This window comes from Acanthopagrus latus, chromosome 6, assembly GCF_904848185.1.
Source record: "Acanthopagrus latus isolate v.2019 chromosome 6, fAcaLat1.1, whole genome shotgun sequence".
NCBI lineage: Eukaryota > Metazoa > Chordata > Actinopteri > Spariformes > Sparidae > Acanthopagrus > Acanthopagrus latus.
The window spans coordinates 943,843-952,973 of record NC_051044.1 but is presented as its reverse complement, the minus strand read 5'-3'; the positions used below and the strand labels follow the sequence as shown (position 1 = coordinate 952,973).

General features: G+C 44.8%; 1 long non-coding RNA gene across 1 annotated transcript; it reads left to right on the top strand.

Annotated features, from left to right (window-relative positions):
- Positions 1 to 3,255: 3,255 nt before the first annotated feature.
- LOC119021543 lies at positions 3,256 to 5,870 on the top strand. Its single transcript, XR_005075633.1, has 2 exons — positions 3,256 to 3,385; positions 5,446 to 5,870. It is a non-coding gene; the product is annotated as an uncharacterized LOC119021543 (long non-coding RNA).
- Positions 5,871 to 9,131: the final 3,261 nt, after the last annotated feature.

The following is a 9,131-nucleotide window of genomic DNA, read 5'->3' as shown; positions in this document are numbered from 1 at the left end:
AGTGTTTTAATGGAGGCTCGTGTGTCTCAGAGAACATTATCTCCACCCACGCTGCAGCGGCACAGAGAACAACAAGCGCAGAATATGTGAGCGGCTCCTAAATGAGACGTGTTTTTGAATATAAAGGTCGTATTGTTTGTGTCACTGCTGTTGTTCAGTGGCAGCCTCGCTTTGGAGGAGCTATCAGTGTGAAGCTAATAAAGGCTCCTGCAGAATTATCTGTCCCCTGATTATATGTGGCGAGCAAGAAGGCCAAATAAAGCTATCTGTGTTTGTGTGTTTGTGTGTGTGTGTGTGTGTGTTTGTGTGTGAGCAGCAGTGAGATCAGAGACTAATAATATCTTAGTAGAAATAGCTTTTAGCTGGCAGCAGGAAGGAGCCTTGATAACGTATCAGTAGCAGGAGGCTGTGTGGCTAATGGCCGACAGATGTGTGAGGAGTCGACTCCTAAACAGCTTCAGTGCATCAAATGTGGCACCTTCACATTAACTAACTACACCTGCAGACACACAAACATACCACACATGTACAGCCTGCACAGCAAAGTAAAGAATGCTACAGTCCTTCATGGTATTTAAACCCTGGACTAAAAATACTGAATAATTAAAGTGTCTCCTGCGACTGACATGATTATGAGTTATTAAATGCTGATGCGTTAATGTCAGAGCAGGTGAACTGCTTTGTAAACAGTGAGCTGGTTCGGTCCAGTGGTTCCAGTCCTCTGGGTCGGGCTTCTTTAAAGTGTCACCAGGTAAATCTGAGGAGTCGCCAGCTGGTTGAGTCGCGTCCTTCGCTTCAGGCTGTTTGGCTGCCAAATGGTCAACCGCAGTTTGAGTGACATCGCCAGATATTTTCAAGGACACCTCGAGACACTTTTGGTCATCTGGTGTTCTTTAGGACACCTGCCAACATTTCCAACAGTTTTTGTGTCGACCAAAACAGAAGAACCAAGTTGTCACTGTGCCAGAACCTCAGCAGAGTGTAATCACAGAGCTGTGACCGAGAAACAGAACATTCAGCCGAAACAAACGGAAAGTGAAGGTGAATTACCAACATTTGTATTCGATGTTTGGACTGTAATTGTTGCTACTTTCTGAAATATTTTATAATTTCACCAAGAATTAAAATCATCACACACACACACACACACACACACACACACACACACACACACACACTACATAGTACCATGGCTCTGGTTCTGTCTGGAGGTGATCTAGATGAGCTGATTATGTTTGTGGACTCTAACAAACAACTTAATTCCACATTTAAAAGTCAAATCCAGACGTGGAGCTGGTGCTGGCTAATAGCTACCAGTAAGGATTCATTAGGGACTTATCGACAGCATATACGACACCGGCCAAAACCATTAGGCATAATAAAGTCAAGGAAAGCTAAAGTGGCTCCAGGCCAGCCTGTTATACTGGTAACCATTATAGCACCCTGCAGCTACGCTCCATTAGCGCGGCCGTGGCTAAAGTGGATTGGTCTTTCTCAAGTGAAGTCAGACTTGGCTGCAGCAGCTCGTCGTGTATCTGTACGCGGCTCATGTTTCCACTTTCACTTATTACAGACTGCCTTGTTCTTCTTGTTGTCATCACCAGCGGACGGGTTGTTCTGGTGTTCTCTCGGACAATAAACCTCTGGATTCTGACCTCACTGATCAATACTTTGGGTTGTAAACACTGTGATGCTGTCTGGTGTTTTTGCAAAAGGTGCCAAATTCAAGTCAAGATAATAGAAACAAGACGGGAGCTTAAACAAAATAGAGCTGAATCCACACAAAAACTGTCAGGCCACAAAAACTGAGCAAAGAACTACAACACGTTAGAAATATATAAAGATTAACTAAATACAAATGGATAAAACGCAGGGAGCAGAAACTGGCAGAAGACAAACACTGACAGGTGTAACAGACAATCACAGCCGCAGGAAACAGACAGAGACAGGAAGTGAAACAAAACACGTGTTGAGGAGACTCCTTCAACATAAAACAGGAAACGTGTCTTCATTGTTGTTCTTATTTTGGCCTCTGTTTGTACTAACTTTTGTTGTAATGTATTAATCATTCAAATGATCATTTTAGTAATATTATCATTATTAACATGGCCACATATGTGTCACAATAGTTTCTAACAGACTGTCAGTGTGTTTTCTTGCATGATTTTTCTTGTTGCACGCAGAGAAAATAAAAGAGATGCTGAAAGGATCGCTGCAGATTGAGAAGCAGCCGCGGAGCAACAACCTCTCAGCTGTTAGACGCTACGATGATCCGACGATCTGATGATCTTCTGTCTCATACGTTCATTTTAAATATTTAATACATGCACACATGAAATAATGTTCCAGTTGGAGGAGGAGAGCTGCAGGAAAACAGAGGAGAGGAGAAAGACTGACAGACTAGAGAGGAGTCATGATGAAGTGATGAAGAGGAAGAGGAGGGAGAGGAGAAGAGGAGAGAAGAAGAAGAGTAGGGAGAGGAGAAGAGGAGAGAAGAAGAAGAGGAGGGAGAGGAGAAGAGGAGAGAAGAAGAAGAGGAGGGAGAGGAGAAGAGGAGAGAAGAAGAAGAGGAGGGAGAGGAGAAGAGGAGAGAAGAAGAAGAGGAGGGAGAGGAGACAGGAGGAGTGAGAATGTGACTTTGTCCTCCAGAGCTCAGAGCGGTTCTGCACCGCTACTCTGAGCAAATAGTTTGGATTATTACTGCCTGTGTGTGTGTGTGCATGTTTGTGTGTGTGTGTGTGTGTGTGCATGTTTGTGTGTGTGTGTGTGTGTATGTGTGTGTGTGTGTGTGCGTGCAGAGGAAGTGCACCCACACACATGCACATATTTTGAGTTTGTTTTCTGTGTGTACATTTACTTTCATGTCTGCTGTATGTGCATCAGTTGTGTTATTCTCACTGTCACACAGAAGGTCTGTGCATACGTGTGCGTGCATGTGTGTGTGTGTGTGTGTGTGTGTGTGTGTGTGTGTGTGTGCATGTGAGTGTGTGTGTGTGTCGGGTGCAGACACCACAGTCCTAGCGAGGGGAATACTCGCTGTCACCCGGAGAGCTCAGCAGCAGCTGCTCTAAATTAGAGCCAAATCAGGTCTTCTAATTGATATTCCCAGGATCCCCGGCGCTCTCTAATTGGTGTACCTGTGCCCTGATTGGTTACCTGATTATAATTGATTAGTTGGCTCAGCTGGCCCAGGACACGGAGACAATGGATAAATTTGCAGTCGGCCATCGGGGACGAAGCCATGAAGCAGGGAAGATGAGAAATCTGCTCGGAGCCACGCTGGCATTTAAATGGCAGATAACAGAACGTCTTAACCCTTCGCTGATCCGCTCTGCTCCCGGGCCATATACGTTTTTATCACGGAGAGTCCAACCTACAGAACCAGGTGGGGCTGACATTTACACCAGGTAGTCGTGATCTATCCTTTCTCCACAGTCTGTCTTTCTCAAATATGTTTTGTTTTTAACTAATAAAAAAATGTATTTTCAAACGAGTCCCTTGAAAGAAGCTGAAGCAGGTTTTTAATGTTTTGTGACTTTGACATTACTTTAGTTTTGCAGGATGAGATGTTTAATGACGTCTGACTAACAAGCCCCTCATGTACAGTTACATCAAAATGAAATGAAACTAGAATATTTAAGACTTATACATTAAAATGTCCTAAAACAACAAGACCTTAGTTAAACATGTCGTTGGGTTCGTACATTATCCCAGAAGTTTCCTCGAGGTGACGGAGAAATGAAAACTTTACCTCTCCCACTCAGCAGAGACTCTGGTTCTGGTTCTGGTTCTGGTCCTCTCTCTCCTCTCTGTAACGTCACGTCCATGAAGTAAAGTACAGTTAATCTGCAGACATGAAGTTTTTGTTTCACGTCTCCTGCTACATGATTACATGATGATAACTGGATGTAGTTGAGCTCTTGACTCTGTAAATATTGGAGATACCGACTGAACTTCAACATAAATCCTGGAAATGAAGCTGCAGAGATTACAGTCTCTACAGGCCAAAGATAGATGCATTAGCATTAATATGCACACATCACTGAGCCTGTTAACATCATGGCTAAATGGACTGCATGTTAAATAATCCATCACGTGAAAGGATGTAAAGAGATGAACAAGAGAGTGTAAGAGGAGGTCTGAGAGCAGCAAGTCACGATCCAACAGACGAGAGGAGAGAAACAGCAGGACGAGTGATGCAAACACAGACGGTGATACCAGATCACTTCTGTTCTCACAGAGGGCTTCACACATCCACACATCCACACATCCACACATCAACAACACACCCACTGACTCCACATCTTAGAACAGAGACAAAACAACTGAGAAATAAAGAAAGGAAACGTTTCCTGGTGAAACATCTGCATGAAATTCATCACTTATTTGTTCTCACTGACAAATTACAATGTTCTGATAAATTCTGCCCGTTCTCCAAGGAGAGGGAAGTTATACCCTGCACACACACACACACACACACACACACACACACACACACACACACACACACATGCGCACGCGCGCTCGCACACACACACACACGTATCTGCCTGAATCCTTCATATTATCGTTCCCAGTCTTGAACATCTTCCAGGTCCCGATCTCTTGATTCTGATCAGTTTCATGTTCACAATCCAATTTTTCAAACACAACTCTCTTTATTGAAGCGTGACTAATTGTGACTCGTAGAACTGATTTAGTTTGAGGCAATTTTATCTCAGAGCGCCCTCCTCCTCCATCCTCCTCCATCCTCCACTCTCCTCCATCCTCCTCCATCCTCCTCCATCCATCTCTGGCTCCTGTTTCCTCACCTGTCATCTTTTTCCTCCAGTCCAGAATAATTTCATTGTTTAATTTGGAGCCCTGATTCTATATTCGACCAGTTATTAAAACAAGCCTTTGAGGCTGATACCTTCATGAAGCCGTCTGCATGGACGGCTGCTGTAAATCTGACGCTGTAACGAGAGAGAAGAGAGAAGGAGACACGGAGGGAGGCGGTGACAGGCCGAGAGACGGAGAGGAGGAGGACAAGAAGGAGCAGCAGGAGGAACAGAGTGGAGAGGGAAGAAGCTGGTGAGCATCTGACGGTTTTACAAACTTTACACTGAATGAAACACGATGTGTGAACACTTTAAGCTCAACACGCAGGACGTATTTATTAGATGCAGAATGATGCAATGAGTTGAAACATTAGTCGACTAAACAAAGCTCACGTCTGTTTGTTGTATGTGAGTTGATACACTGAAGAGCATCAGGCTGCATTTCATACAAGGTCCATTTCATTTCATTTCCTTTCATTCTTCTACAGGTGAGGTTTAACCAGGCTTTGGACCGACCCAGTCACAAGAAATAAATGCTGGACTCTGACATTTCTGCAAACCAGAGATGTGTTTTGCAGAATTTGTCTGTAGTTGAATCATGTCAATATTTCTGTTTGTGTCACAGCAGGTTAACATTTGTACAAGCTGACGTTCATGGTAGAAGACGGCGGTGAGAGACAAACGAACCGGACCAGAGACCGCTGCTGACGTCTGTGTTTCACTGTCAGTGAGCATCAAACCACAGGATGGTTTTAACGGGACGTCGGAACATTTCCAGGCGACAGAATCATAAACATGCTCCCATCCTAACCAGCAACCAGCACCAACATGAGATAACTGAAGCTACAGAACATCAGAGCGGCAGCATGTCTGTGGTTTGCAGAGATGAACACCAACATTTGTTCTTGTGTCTTGGTTTTTGTTTTTACAGAATTTGCCTCCTGGATCTACAGCAGTCTGTGATCTTGGATTCATTTGTTATAGTGTTAAGTAATCTGATTACTCAGTCTCTGAATCCTGACATTAAATCTGAGGGTAAATGTAATATAACCACTCTGGAGACGTGGCTGACGTTGAGCTGTGGTGAGTTTGAAGTATTCTGCTCGAGGTTTTCACACCTGTTCAGTCAACAAGAAAGAGACGTACCTGTGAAGCTCGACGTGTGACGGGCTAAGCTGCATGTTCTATGTTTGAAAATGAACCTTTTATTTGAGATGTCGAGGAAATTAACTTCGAACCTCTTTTGTGACTGAAAGTATGAAATGAGTGACAGAGAGGAAGTAACAGAGTCTCTGTGAGGATCTTAGAGTCTCGCAGGTCTTTGCTTTTCACTCTGACTTCACATCTTTGATTCATTTTTGACTTTGTATTTTGTATTTTCCTGAATTGAAGACCAAAAATGAAGAGACAACCACAGAAACATCAGATGTCTCCATCAGCTCGTCTGCTGGAGGGAACACATCACTAACTGATCTCAGACCAGATTTACACCCTCAATACGCAGACGACCACATGCTCTTCAGACAGGTTGTGTGCTAATGCTTTTAGATTAGCAGCTACATTCAACATTTGGGCTTGAAAACTATTTAAATACATTAACACTCTCAGGACTTCCAGAGACTCTGAATGCAGTTTTTCCTGGCGTCTTTAAAATAAAATCTACTGACATTAAAAACACTGACGCAGTCTGTCTCCTGATGCGGCACATTCAATGAAAGTCTAAATCCAGTAAACACACTTCCCTCTGTGATCGAAGTTTGAATCAAACCGCCTCGTCAGGTGCACGGAGACGGAGCGGAGCGATGGAGAAACCAAGAGGAAGAAACGATCAGAGCGAGAAGTCGTCACTGACTCCGACTGCGTCTGTGTTTGACGCGGGTTAATGAACGAGGGCGATCCACCCACGTCTGACCCGTTCACGAGACTGCAGCTGTCACAGGTTGTCATCATCCTCAGAGACTCCAGTCTGACTTCACCACTTCAACTGCAGAACTACACAGAATCACACAGAACTAATGACTCAGAATCAGAACCAAAGTGAAACGTCAGGTGGAATTATCTCTCACAGATAGAGCTGTCGGTCGTGATGGATATCATCAAACGTCTGATTGTTTGGTGCTGCTGGGACGAGTGTTGGACCCGACACAGAACCTGATGATAAATATCATCTCCACAAACATCCTGCCTGTGTTTCACTGCAGGATCTGATCTCAGTGTCAGGACTCCGGCCAGGAGGTCTGAGTTCACCTTCAATGAGCTCTTCCTGTCATTTAAAAAATGATTCCACTCCAGGATGAGTGGGCACAAAGGTCAGGTCCTCAGTGTCTCTGCATTATTACTGGAGCCATAAAACAATCATGCACAGGGAGCAGATGCAGTCGGGGGAAAAGAGGGAATACAATTAATCTAAAAAGTTTGGATGAAATAACTGCTGAGAGACAGAAAACGCTGATGTCTAGAGACAAAGTCAGGAATGCAGGAAATGATCCAGAGTTCAGAGTCATAAGACAAAAATTACTGAGAATAAAAAATGAAAACTGAATGAAGGAAAGTGCATTTTTATTACAACAACAAACTTCAGCTGGATCGTCAGCACAGCGAGCGCTGCGCTTTGTGCTGATTTACAGGCTTGATTTAAACTAAAGACTTCATTTGTTGATTGCTTCTCCTGACACAACAAACCAGATTGACCTCTAATCTCAGATAATGTTTAAAATCCAGCAGATGGTCGACGCTGCGAGTCCGTTCACACCTGGCAACACGCTCCTCCACATGAGGGATCACACTGTGTGCAAGTCAACATATGCATCACTTTAAATGTACATGTGGATTTTTACACGAAGACAGAAAGAAGTTCATGTAGAACATTTGCTGAATTTACGAAAAGGTCCTAATATATAAGCATGAGTCAGAGACAGAGTTTCACAGAGTTTATAAAGTGTCTCTTAACTCAACAACTCACTAAACTGAGTGTTTTTTTAAAGGTAGTCTGGTGACAAAGAAGTGGCCCGGTCCAGATATTAATATCAGGTGTAAAAAAGGCCTTGAACTCTTTCCTTTCTTTTTCTGTGCAGGTAGATTTATTTTCCTCGTCTCTTCCACCCGGTCTGACTGTTCAGGCTCCATCCGTCTGATGAATCAGAGATACGGAGCAGAAGTGCATCAGTACCTCAGCTTTTGGCTCGCTGCGTTTCCAAACCCCTTTTCATACCTGTTAATGTTGAACGCCATGCGAGCGAGCGCTGCGGGGGTTTTTGTTTGGCTTCGCTGTTGTAATCCACTTTGCAGCGTGACGAGGTACAAGGGTGAGAAAGCCCTCAACCTGTGGGACGTACCGCCACTCCAGAAGAGTCTGCAGGTAATAGCTAGTTCATAAAAATGTTATTTGGATTCAGCCTCTCTCTTTTTGTCTCCTCCGTCACGCTGTCTCGCTTTCAGTCCGTCACGCCTTCTTCTCCTTTGTGCACTCCTCTATCTCCATCCTCCACTCGTCTCTCGGTGCCTTCCTCCTCCTCCTCCTCCTCCTCCTCTCCGCCCGCCCCATCTTCATTGCTCCAATTATTTTCCTGTTTTTTCCCCTTCGTCTGTCCTTTTCATCCTGCCGTCCTCCCTTAACCTCTCTCTCATCTGTACATTAGGTGTTGTGGTTCCTCCCCACGGCCATGAGGCTCATTAATAAGAGATGTCCAGAGAGGCTCGGCAGAGACGAGACTGACCTGCAGCCACTTAGAGCAGGTTTTAACATGGGATGCACACAATTCCCTGGAGAGGGGGGAGGGTCTCTGTGTGAGGCTGTCTGGGGCGGAAAGTCTGTTTCTGTAACAGATAGAAAAAAAAATAAGGTCAGCAGACAAAGAGAGAAATGAGAGCGTGTGAGTGTGATTCAGCTCCAGGAGATGTTGGATCGGACAAATAAAAATCTGATTTTCTTCTTCAGGATCCTTAGACGGACTCACGCGACGGCTGCTGGGCCACAAGTTCACGCTCGTGTTCAGATAACGCTCCGCTGACGGCCTGACCTGGTCAAACACCCGATGAATAAAGACGGCTTTTTACATTTCAGAGTGTTTGATTAAACCTAACTCGGCGGTGATGTGAGAAAATTGACTCCATTTAAGTGCCTGCGGGGGCTAAAAAAGCCCTCTGGCACGGTTAAGTAGAAGTAAATAACCGGCTTTAGTGCTGCTGTGGTGAAGGGGTGAGGGGGGTGAGGGGGGTGAAGGGGTGAAGGGATGAGGGGGGGTGAAGGGGTGAGGGGGGTGAGGGGGGTGAGAGGGGTGAGGGGGGTGAGAGGGGTGAAGGGATGAGGGG